The following is a 13,408-nucleotide window of genomic DNA, read 5'->3' as shown; positions in this document are numbered from 1 at the left end:
CACATTTGGCACTCAACTTGCTGGACAATTATGGGCAGTGCTGATTTTTAAGACACAATTACCTTCTTACCCTAAGCAAAATGTTTTGTTTCTTCTTTTCATGCCAAAAGAATATCCCTTGGAACAAGATTATGTCACCTTTTGTGAAAATGCCAAAGTGAACAAGAATGCTAAAGCATTAGAAAAGCAAGAGAGTAAACTTCCATTTTGAAGCTAAATGTGATTTTAGTCACTTGGTTCCTATTTATCACTATGACTTGTATGAAAAATTAAATAATTCAGGTCCCTAACTTATTTTTGCTAAAAAAAAACAAACAAAAAAAAAAAAAAAAGAAAAAAAGTCTATTAAAACAATACCACCCTGCATTCATAGACAATTCACAGACTTTCTTAAGTAGCTTTTTACTTCAAACATCACTTGTTTAGTTGTACTTCCTATAATAAATTTGCTTGAAAAAAATACCCCATAAAGCATGCTTATTTATTAGGTAAAAATGGACAGGTTAGTGAAAGAAATCTCTGAGATTATCCATTAATTTATTTAAATAAATCATAAATCATGGGTACCTCCTATGTCAATATGCTAGTAATACAGCATTAAACGAGACAGATAAGTCCTTGCTTTTCAAGGAGAAAAGTAATATATAATATATAAATTATTTTCAGAGAGCAATAAATACTATAACGGACATTTGAGAGAAAATGATTTGGAGGTCAGACAGCTACTGTTATCTTGCATTTATTTGTAACCCAATGCTATTTTGAAATAAGGTATATCATTGACTCAGAGCTGCAAATATTCAGATATTAGCATGCCTAAAATCTGAATGTGTACAACAGTCAACAGTGATATATTTATAATGGTGACACTTTTAGTATTTTTAGTAGTACATAAATAGTACATTTTAACATCAAAGGCACCTTTACATTCACAGTCAACTGATTTTTGACAAAGATGCCAAGCAAATTCAGTGGCAAAGAAACAGTCTTTTCAACAAATGATGCTGGGACAACTAGATACGCATATGCAAAAAAAATAATTTGGAACCATACCTCAAACCGTACCAGAAAATTAATTCAAAATAGATCACAGACATTTTTAAATGTAAGAGCTAAAACTATAAAACTCTTAAAAGGAAACAAGGAAGTAAATCTTCATGAACTTGGGTTAGGCAATGATTTAAAAAACCAAAAGCATAATGATAAAAGAGTAGATATATTAGCCAATTAAAATTAAAAACTTTTGTGCTTCGAAAACACCATTTAAAAAGTGGAAAGACAACCCTCAAAATTGGGGAAATTACTTGCTTATCAAATACTGGATTAAAAACTTGTATCCTAAATAATATGAAAAAAAAAAAAACTCGTACAACTCAGTAAGACAAACAACCAAATTAAAAATGAGCAAAGAATTTGAATAGATGTTTCTCCAAAGAAGAAATAACAGCCAGTCAGCACAAGAAAAGATGTTCAACATTACTCATCATCGGGTAAATGCAAATCAAAACCACAATAAAATATGGCTTCACACTCATTAGGATGGTTATTATAATATAAAAAAGACAGAATATGAGTGTCCATAAGGATACGGAGACACTGAAACCCACATACATTACTAATAGAAATGTAAAATGGTACAGCCACTTTTGAAAATAGTTTGAAAGTTTTTTTTGTTGTTTTTTTAATATGTGACCCAAAACCTGTTTTTATTCTGACCTACCAAAAAATTCTAAATATTAATAACGCCTTAGCAAGGTTTCAACTGACATTTTAAGCCAGTCTTAATTTTATTCACCCTGACACTATTTGGACAGTTTGAGATATGTATTTTAATAGATGTCCATAGCCAGCTAAAAATGGTCATTACTGAAGAAAAGCTCTGCAGTTGAAAATGATCACCAAAAATTTTAATAACAGTGTAGTTTGACAGTTTTTAAAAAAGGCAAATATAGATTACCATATGACACAGCAATTCCACTCCTAGACATCTATGCAAGAGAAAGGAAACATATGTCCACACAAAGATTAGCACATGAATGTTCACAGTAGCATTATTCATAATAGCCAAGAAGCAGAAAACACTCAAATGTGCATCTACTGGTATAAACAAAATGTTTATTCATTCAGTTGAATACTGTTAGGCAATAAAAATGGAATGTGGCACCGATACATGCTACAATATGAATAACTATGTATCATATAATTCTGTTTATATAAAATATCCAAAACCAAAAATATGTAGACACAGAAAGTAAATTAATAGCTGCTTAGGGCTGGAGGTACAAATGGGGAGAGACCGATGTTGGACACATTTCTTTTTAGGGTAATGGAGATGCTCTGGAATTAGACTATAGTAATAGCTATAAAACTCTATAAATATAGTAAAAATTCATTGAATTATACACTTAAAACAGGTCAATGTTATGGTAAATTATATCTCAATAAAGCTGTTTTTAAAAAGGACAAATTTGTCAGGAGAAAAAGTAGCTGTAGCATTGAACAGAAATGTATGCGTGTATATATATATATATATATATAAAACGACTTTTTCAAAATTAATTAAAAATAGATGTGTCAGAAGAGTAATAGACCAAGAATAAAAATGAATAATATAATAGATCAAAAATGAAAATGGATAACAGAAAACAAAATTTAAAAACCCAGAAAGAGCTAATAAGCGTATGAAAAAAGACTCAAGCTTACCAGAAATGACAGAAATGTGAATTAAAACAAGATATATGTTTCACCTGTCAGGCAAAGGAAGATAGTATCAAATTTTGTTCAAAGATTGCTTGTGTCAGTATTCTCCTATTTGGCAAATATGTATCAGAAATCCTGAAACACACATTCCTATGACTTCTAAATTTAATTTTTAAAAATTAACTAAAAAAACTTTTTGTAATATGAACTAAGTCTAATAAGCATGTCGAACAGAATGTCCAACAGAATAGGAGACAGAGTAAATTATAACTTTATGTATTTTGTATATTTATACACAGACACACACACACACAGAATATACACAGGCCATAAGGTACATGCACAAATACACACACAAAAGTATATCCTATGGCCCCTGGTTTCCTGAGTGGTGAGATTTAAGTAGGTCTGGTTTTCTCATATTTTCATCAATGGCCATGCATTATTCATAAAATGTTTTTTTTTTTAAAAGTAGTGTGGATAAATATCCTTCAATCCTCATATACAAAAGGTTAGTTTGAAGCTCCCACATCCCTTCTTAATTAACTTTATGTTTACATTTTCATCTCTTACATGTAAAGGAGTTTTAGTTCATAAAATTCAAGAAAAAATTTTAATCACACAAGCTCTTATTTCTTTAAGCATTAGTGTTTCTAGGAACCTCTTCCTTCTTTTTTTAAGCATTAACCTTCCTAGGAAACTTTATTCTATGTTATAGAATTAAACTATTAGAGTAGAATATTGCATAAGATAACTATTAAAAAATAAAAATTCTAGATACTACTGAAGACTAAACTGGTGGTTAATGATTTCGTTGACTTAGTAAGGAAATACAGTTTGTTAATTTATTTAAGAGACTCTGACAAATAATAAGTAGTGGTAAGATATTAGAACTAGTACTATTAATGAAAGGATCATTTGCTTTATAAACTTCCAAAGTGTCTTCAAATGTCTCTTGAAGCTTACCTGTATTGACTTAAAATGGCCAAGAGACCAAGGTCCCTAAATCCAAAGTGTTTGAAAAATAAATCATTTATATATACAAAAATAAGTTCTGCAACCATAATCCATGGACATGCAAAAGTGTTATTCATTTATATAGAACTATCCAGAAACATCTTTTACATAAAATAAGATACAGCTGTTTCCCAAAAATAAACAAAAAGAGTCAGAAAAGCAGAACCAGAGGAAAACAGGAATGAAGCTCATTTCACTGGGATTGGTATTCATTGAGTTAGTTAGTTACTACCACTACAGTGAATAAAGAATCAAAATCTCCCTCTTCTTCCATGAGCAATTCCAGTGGTCCTGCTGGAGTGCAGCACAAAGAATACAGGCCTTTTGAAAACACTCACTGCTTTATCAATGCTGGTTTGTTTCCTTCTAGTCATGAAAAGGAAATGATCCTGAAAGCATCTAACATTTTAAGACAAAACCTTTTTACTGGGAATTTAAAAAATAAATAAATAAATAAAAAGCCAATCCCATGTTAAGTCCTAAAGAATGGGTTGAGTCAGGTCAAAGTGAGCAGGGAAAGGAAGAGACTTTAAAAGAGCTTGTGAGTTTGGTTTCAGTAAAATACTGAAAACATTAAAATACTAACTGTATGACTGTCAGTCAATTAGTAATAAAGTAATTAGACTAAAAGATTTCTAAAGTGCTTACCAGCTCTCTGTGTAATTCTGTAACAGGGGATAACAGATTATATCAGGAGAAACATTTTTATTTTCAAAAAATCCTTAGTATAAATTTGTTTTGTATTAACAAGGGAAGGGAAACTACTTTTCTTTTTAACTTTTTAGTTTACAGGACAGTTGCAACTGTAGAAATACCTAGACACAACTCTGGAAGACAGAAAATTCATCAGTAGGAGGAAGTAAAACTTAAAGGAGGTTAGTTTAGGGTCTGCCTGAGTGTTTTAATTGCAACGAGATGGAAATTGTACTGCACAGGCTAGAAAACAGATAAATGTTTTATGTTCTCTATTAAATACAAAGCCTAGTTATACCCAGAAAATACTCCACAGCACTTTTCTTGACCACAGAACTGGCATAGCCAAGGTTTGCTCTCAACCTACAGCCAGGCCCTTCTAGGAACAAATGGCAAGCATTCCAGCAAGCTGTTTCGGGTAGGAAGAAGAGTAATCCGACCTCCGCCCTTCTGTATGACAGAAATGGTTAGTGGTAGGTGACATCCATTCACTGTATTTGGAATATAAAGGTAGGAGCTTCTCCTTTAAAAAAAAAAAAAAAAAAAGAAAAGAAAACTTAAACAGGTAGGTAAGCCTGCATTTCTAAGCAAAGAGACTTTCATAGGGCAGTGATACATGGTCTCTTTTCTCAATGCACATTAGCAATCTATCTTTTTGGGAGGAAAAAAAAACACATTACTAAGAAACATGGCCAAGGATCAGTCTGTCAGTAACATCTGCTTCCCTAGAAAAGGAAAACATGTTATAAGAAGAGGATTTTCTCAAATGTCACAATAACAGAAGTTAAAATGCAAACCAAGCTATAATCAATTTAAGAATATCCACAATTATCTTTATTTCTTTCCTTTCCCATATTTATTTAGTTCCCCACAGTTCTAGTATGGGCACTACATAAACAATCCTTTCTTCACCTATATAATGCTTTCTTGTTTACAAAGCATTGAAAGTAATGGCAAAAATCGCAATTACTTTTGCACCAACCTAATACCTTCATAGACATTATCTTTTTTTAAAAAAAATCAGATCTCATTATGTTGCCCAGGCTGGTCTCAAACTCCCGGACTCATGCAATCCTCCTGCCTCTGCCTCCCGAAGTGCTGGGATTACAGGCATGAGCCACCAGGCCACCATGCCTGACTGACATTACCTCATTTGATCTACATGGCAACCCTGAGAGGTAGGTATTATGCTTATTCGACAAATGGGGAAATTGTGGATGGTGCTTGCCCAAGGTCACAGTTAATAAATATCAGAGTCTGAATCTGAGCCTGCATCTTCTAAATCTAGTTTGCATTCTTTATAACCAAAGCTGCCAAGGGAAAAAGAAAAGAGAGACAGCAATGCCTACTCATATAAGCATGGTTCTTGCCTCAGCATAGCTTGCAGTATAACCAATAATAACTGTGGCTTACACCTGTACTCCTAGCACTTTGGGAGGATCGCTTGAGGCCAGGAGTTTGAGACCAGCCTAGTCTAACACAGCAAGACCCCATCTCTCCTTTTTAAAGAGAAAAATAACAAATAATTAAAAAAGAGAATACATAAAAGGGCACCGTGGTAGGCAGAATAATATCCCTGAGATATTCAACTTCTAATTCCCAGAAACTGACACATAAATATGTGACCTTGTAAGGCAAAAAGGACTTTGCAGAAGTGATCAAAGTAAGGACCTTGAAATAAGATGTAAGTCTGGATTATCCGGGTGGACTCATTATAATCACAAGGATGGGAGGGGGCAGTAGGGTCAATGTTCAAGTAATACAGTATGAGAACGACCCCGGTAGCTATTGCTGGCTTTGAAGATAAGGGAAGGAACCACAAGACAAAGAATGCCAATGGCTCTACAAGCTGGAAATGGCAAGGAAACAGTTTCTCACCTTGATTTAGCCCGGTGAATCCATTTTGGACATCTGACCTCCAGAACTAAAGATAATAGATGTGTTATCTTTGGTAACTTATGACAATGGCAACAGGAAACTAATGCGGCCATGAAGGCAAAACAGATAACAGACTACATGAGCAGTCTAGGTTTACTACATGAATAGTCTCAATATTGTTTTGCATCGCAATCTATTATAGTTTGGAATAACTTTACTGCTGAAAATACATAGAGCATTAATCCCTAAACTAAATCATCCACTTGTGAGTTTTCCACCTATCAATCATCTTAGACTAAAACAAAGAAGTCATACCCAAAATAACTGTTTCATTTTCACTAATTCCACAACATATCAAAGTTCACATTATTCTTTCAATTTAGGGGAAAAAAACTATTCTGTCATTATGCAGACCTTGCTTAAAATCTATAAATTATGAAGAGTCACTGGATGAAAAGGTTTACAAATCCAAGAGGGCAACTGCTATTTCAAAAGCAAGTTGTAATATTTCAATCATTGCATAAACATATAAAATAAGAAACTTTTTAAAACACCTTAGTTGTGGCTCTTTTATACATTCTATCAAGCAAATTTGGGGGAAAAAGGAAAATAAAGATGACAAGCCAGAGTCAAGATCTTAAAAGAAAATTAACAGGGTAGCACGTTTTGGAGATAAATTTTGCAAATCTAAATTTTGGACTAAGGTTTCCTTTTACTCCTGAAGGCTCACTAAAGCATAAATGTTATTCAAAAATCAAAGCGGCGAGTAACTTTTCTATCCTGGATTGTACCTTCTACTAAATTAAACTTCGTATCATGAAACTCCACATTTTTTAAAGTCATGTCTATAATATTTTGAATATATGTATATGATAATATTCATTATTTCATGTAACTTTTATCATTTTACCAAAAAAGTGACTAGGAAAATTAATAAAACAGGTACTGAAAGTATTAGTTCATCTGCAATGTTCATGTGAAATCTACAAGGAACCAAGAATCCAAGATGTCCCTATGGAGCTCTAGATCCTTCTATCTCTCATATAATACTCTATATGCATTAAGATTTAATGGTAAATTTATTTGGCTAGACCTTTAGAGTATCTTTTTAAAAACTCATTTATATCTTTCCCCAGCTACTTCCAGTTTTATTCCTCACCATGTCCTCAACACCATAACCCCACCACCACACACGTATAACCCTTATGCCCACATACATATACATATATGTAGGGCACATGGAATTACATGATTATCAGTCACTAACTTCTTTTACTAAGCATACACATACTGTTTTCTCAAGCTGGAACCCTCTTCGACATCTAAGGAATTTCACCTCATTTTTCATTAGCTAGCTCAAATGTCACTAACTAATCTAGGAAGCCTTCTTCAAAGTCCCCAGGCAAAGTTAGATGCTTTCCAGTTATGCCTCCTTTATTTTGGTATGAATCTATTTGCGTCTACTTTTCAGAATTACAGTGAAATAACTTTTAGACTGATCTCTCAAATATATTTTTGAAAGCCTCACTCTTACCCCCAACTCAAACCACCAAAATCATGTTACAGGATAGGAAAGAAAGCACATCTAAAGTGTCCATCTGTCTTCTTTAAAAGCTAAGAAAGTTGTGTTATGATACCTTAAAAGCAAAATCCAGATTTTCTTAATTGGCTACTAGTGTATGTCTTAATGCATGTGACAAGCAACAGTTAAATGGCCTTTTAATAAATGATATACTATCTAATATCCAGGCACCTCACTGGTAAACACAAAGTAAAATTAGTTCATGAATTACTAATTAGCCCAACAGATAAAAAGGGTTATTTGCAAAGGATGTTTCCTTCCTATTACCCTGTTTTCCAGTCAAAAGAAGAAAAAGGCACCCTTTCAATCCTATACCTTTTAGTTCCCTCTACAAGCTCATAATCTTCTTAGTTGTGCAAGATAAGACAGGCTTTCCAGGTCTTTCACAGATATGAGACTTAGACTCACCCAAACAGACACTACTATAAAAGTTTTAAATCTCTAGAAAATGATGCAAAGAGGCATGATGGATAAGAAATTATTCTCATGGTGCTATTCCACATTCAGCAATAGCAGTTCCAGCAACAGTAAAATCCACTAGTTGTTCTTTTGTTAGCTTCTCTTGGTTCCTGCCTATTTTTTCAGATAACTGTTAAGTTACCAACATCCTTCCAATAAATTCTTGTTCTGTTAAATTTAGCTAGAGTCTATTTCTATTACTTTTCATGAAGAGCCCAAAACTTGCATGGAACATACACACAGGCAACCCACCATATGGAAGTGGAATAAATGGTGAGTGGAAATAAATGTGTTCCCTGCCTTTGGATAGCTTATAGTCTACTCAGGAAAACAAACATACTATAACATCAGTAAGAAAAAAAAAAATCAACAAAAAATTCAGCTTAAGAAAGAAAGAGAACTGTACTCCGTGCACTAAGACTCAGTGCACTAAGACTGCCAGTATGGCAGAACCTGACCTAAAAGGTGAATGGGAGAGGAAAGGACCATTTTACAAAGTATTACTTAATGCCAAGCAAGCATTTATAGTATCTCCAAGCACTTCACTGTAAAATTTTTATTGTGATTCTAGAGCTAGCTGAGGTTTGTTCTTTTTCGTAGGAAGGAATATAGTTACTATTCTATTTTTTCAAAGGAGAAACAGACTATGCAGCAACCAGCCTAGAGTATTTCATACAATTACAAACTTCAAATGTGGATGCAACAATCATCTGGGGCTTCCTAAGGCTCAACTAAACTTTAAAACTCACAAAACTATCAAAGGCCATATGAAGAACCAATCTATTTACAAGGATATAGGACAGAACCACAGCTTTCCAGCAGGACAGAACCAGACATACCTCTTTGGTGAGAATCCTTACATGAACTTTCCTATACAGCTGTCCACCCAGCTGTCCAGAGTACTTCTCTTTGCCCCGCCAGGTGACAGCTCAGATATGAAGAAACAAAACCTGGTAGACACAGGAGTCATTCTGGCTTCAAAGCCTCTTGCCCCCACAGAAATGATATCTTTTGCAACAACTCCATAGCCATAGCTTCCAGAGTCGCCACAAAACACATGCCAGTTTTGTCACTATACTCAAGGAACCCCAAAGCTATGATATCCCTATCAGGTACTTAGTCTATTTATAGTTTCTCCCAATCCAAATGCAACTTAACATCAGGGGCCATTTTTAGCATAAGCAATGATACTTAGTCATTTAGTCACTCAGATACTCAGTAAGTCAGACTAGAAACTTAAAGGAAGAGCAAACTGGCATGCAGAATAGAAAGCGGTTTTAATAACCATTTCCCAGCAGATGATTATTGATAATATTCCATTTTAATATCCCTATATGTGTTATTCAGTTTAGTTCCCATTATGCTACAGTAACAAGCATCCCCCAAATCTCAAGTAGTTAAAAATAACAGTAGATTTTTTTTTTTGTACACACACATATGAGTAAGAGTCTAAGCTTTATGTTTTCCCTACCACAGGCCTCAGGTTGACAGAAGTTCTACCATTTCAACTATCACTTCTCCCTATGACATCTGGGAAGGAGCAGAATAATGCCCCAGCTCTTAAACCCTGCCACCCATAAATGACACAATTCTGCTCATGTTTTATGGCCCAGAAAAAGTCACATGGGCATACCAAAGGTCTTCCCAGAAGTTTTAAAAAATGCGAATAATGACAAAGTGTTGTAATATCTCCCACATCATATAATTACAGCTAATCTTCTTGAGACTATTTCATAAACTAAATTACTTCCCAAATATTAAAAACATGAGGACAGGGCACTTTTAAGCACCTAAATCTGTTCTGGGCTCAGAAACACAATAAAGTAAATAAACTAACCAATTTATACTCTTCGTGATCACCCCTGGAATGTATTATACAATGTAGAATGGCAGGTAATTTTCCCAAGGTAATGTTAGCAAAAACGACAGAGCCTAGATTTGAGCCCATGTCTGTCTAACTACAAGGCCTATTCCTTTTCATGACACCAGGAGGTTTAACAAATAATGGAGTGATGAAAAAGAGTCAAAGAGGAAAGTCCACAATAGTGTCAAGAAGTTTAGGAGGGATAAAAGGATGTGATCATTTCAAGCAGACAAAGAGCAGAAACTTTAAGGAGGGAATGGCCAATGGGGTGAATTGTAAACGAGCAGTCCAAAGAGATGAGGGACCAGAAGCATCCACTGAAGCTGGCAAATAGGCTGCTGTCAACAATCACAGTTAGAATCACTGCTGGGTTGGGTCGGTGCCACAACCCGACAGTGATTCTATTGGGTTGAAGCACGGCAAGTGATGAAGACACAATATGTATTCAAAAACCATGGATTTGTAAAGGAAAGAAGAGAGAAAGATGTGACTACGAAAAGATACATGTTTAAGGGAAAACAGTTTTTGATTGGTTTTTCAGGTAAAAAAACTTTAAACACACTTCAAAGTTAGGGAAGAAAGGAAAAGGGGTAATGCAGCAGGGATACAGAAGCAAATGAAGGAATAGGAAGGGTCTCTAAGAAGGCAAAAGGGAGGAATAGCGACATGAAACAGCTCATGTTTACTGAGCCATTTCAACATGCCAATCCCTGTCCTAAGCACTTTAAAAGTCTTCACCTATATGTACATTAACTCATGCGGTGTAATCCACACCCATGGAGCAGGTTGATGAGAATACTGCACCAGGGAGATGAGAGTAACCTAACAGTAACTCGTGCAACATCAGCTGGTAACTGGCAGAACCGGGGTTTGAGCCCCAGGGATGCTGCCTTCAGAAATCCCACATATCTGCTCAGCTTCTGTCTCCCTTGAGATAATAAAAAAAAGAAGACATTTGTATTGTAGGGATGCTTATATGTTTGGGCTAAGATGGGATGAAGAGTTCCTTGGGAGAGAGACATAAAGTTTAGCAGGATGTGATAAGCTACAAGCATTTCTTCCTTGAAACTCAATACCATATAGTTTAATGTGGCTGTTTTAGATATACATTTTCTTGACTGGATTATTTAAATCTGTGTCGTCCTCTTACATTCAAATAAATACCATTTGAATAAAAATACTAATATAAAAAAATGAAGTCTTAATTTTTTTTCCACTGGGGAGGTCTCAGAAGTTATACAAAAGGATTACAGAAATATCATAAACGGGGACAAAAGATATACATATACATAAGAATATATGTATTACACATATAAATATATTTATATATATATGTACATCTACGACAACTAAAGGACTTTAGTTATTTCCTTACTATACAAAAACCTCTTATCGTACATTCATCTCTTCAATTTATTCAGCACTAACTTGTGCGGGGCACCAGACAATGTTCTAGGCTCTGGAGTTTCAGCAATGAACAAAGATAGAAAACTGGCCTCATGGAACTTACATTCTAATTGAGGGAAAGAGACATTCACTAAAAACAAATAAATAACATATAACAATGTAAGCATTACTGGGAAAAACAGAGAAGAGGATGGAAGTACAAGGTGGGAAGGGGGAGTTGGAATTTTAAATAAGATGGTCATCACTAAGAAGATAATATTTGAGCAATTCTCAAAATGATGGTGAAGCAGATACTCAGTGGATATTTAGGGAAAGAATTTTCCAGGCAGGAAACACAGCCCAGGCAAGGGTGAGGTGGGAATGTGCCTACTGTTTATGAGGCACAGCACAGCACAGAGAATCAAAGGGAGGAAGCAGAGTGAGCTCATTGTTTTAATCCCCTGGTCATTTTGGGCTGGCTCCCGCCCTCTGAAAAAAGCCACAGCTCCTATCATGTGGCTCTCTACACCTAGTATTCTGTCTTCAGATTCTGGTAATCACTGCCTTCAGGCCTAGAGGTCACATTTTAACTACTGCTGATATACGATCAATCCCCACGTACCTGCACAGTCCTCTGTAAAGAGTCAAATTACCCCAATTTAAGTGTGCCATCTCGTTCCTGGCAGTGCCCTAATTCAAAAATCTAGGGCAATAGTCCAGGTGGGAGACAATGGTGGCTTGGACCAGGATATTAGCAGTGGACTGATAAGAAGCAGTTAAATTTTGACCTACTGACAGGTTCAATGTCAAACATGGCTCCAGATTCTGGCCTAAACACGGAAAGGATGGAGTGCCATAAACTGAGATTCATTTTTTAAAAATCACAAATTAACAGAAAATACGTGCAAATATACTAAAAATAGCCCACAGGAAAAGGGTTACTGAAGGCTTACAAACAAATATGAAGACACTCAGTCTTACTGTTAATTAAAGAAATGCAAATTAACATAACAGATACTATTTCCTCCTATAAAATTGACAAGGATTTAAAAATAGGGTAATAAATGAGGTTGCCATGGGCTTCAAAACATAACTGGAGGGGTGTAAACTTCTGTGAGGGTAAGTATATAATACCTAACAAAACTTTAAATATACATATATTTTGATCCCAAAATCTCCTTTATCATACAGATATCACATATTTCTACAAATACTTGTGTATAACATTTTCACTACAGCAGTGTTCATCATAAAAGACTGGAAATAACCGAAGTATCCACTAGTAGAAAATATAATTTAAGCAAATTAAGTACACATATACAATAGAATAGTATCAGTGATTTACAAAATATGAGGTAAATTCATATGCCGATAAGGAAAGATCTACAAGAGATTTCTATTGTTAGGTGCAGGGAGGCATCAGATTTTTTTTTTTTTTTTTTTTTTTTTGAGACGGAGTCTCACTCTGTCGCCCAGGCTGGAGTGCAGTGGCGCAGTCTCCGCTCACTGCAAGCTCCGCCTCCCAGGTTCACGCCATTCTCCTGCCTCAGCCTCTCCGAGTAGCTGGGACTACAGGCGCACGCCACCACGCCCAGCTAATTTTTTGTATTTTTAGTAGAGACGGGGTTTCACTGTGGTCTCCATCTCCTGACCTCGTGATCCGCCCGCCTCGGCCTCCCAAAGTGCTGGGATTACAAGCGTGAGCCACCGCGCCTGGCTGGCATCAGATTTTTGAGTTGCCTTTTTTTCAAGGATGTATACATATATAGAAATAAGAAAATTCTAGAAGGATAAAAGAAACTGTTAAGAGTAATTGCCTCAAGCTGGGC

General features: G+C 35.2%; 1 protein-coding gene across 1 annotated transcript in view; it reads right to left on the bottom strand.

Annotated features, from left to right (window-relative positions):
- The window catches only part of ITGAV (integrin subunit alpha V), a 91,960-nt gene that overhangs the window by 63,410 nt on the left and 15,142 nt on the right, over positions 1 to 13,408 (bottom strand). The window lies entirely within an intron of this gene.

This window comes from Nomascus leucogenys, chromosome 22a (assembly GCF_006542625.1).
Source record: "Nomascus leucogenys isolate Asia chromosome 22a, Asia_NLE_v1, whole genome shotgun sequence".
NCBI classification, from domain to species: domain Eukaryota; kingdom Metazoa; phylum Chordata; class Mammalia; order Primates; family Hylobatidae; genus Nomascus; species Nomascus leucogenys.
The sequence above is the reverse complement of the archived record's forward strand: the minus strand, read 5'-3'. Positions and strand labels throughout refer to the sequence as shown.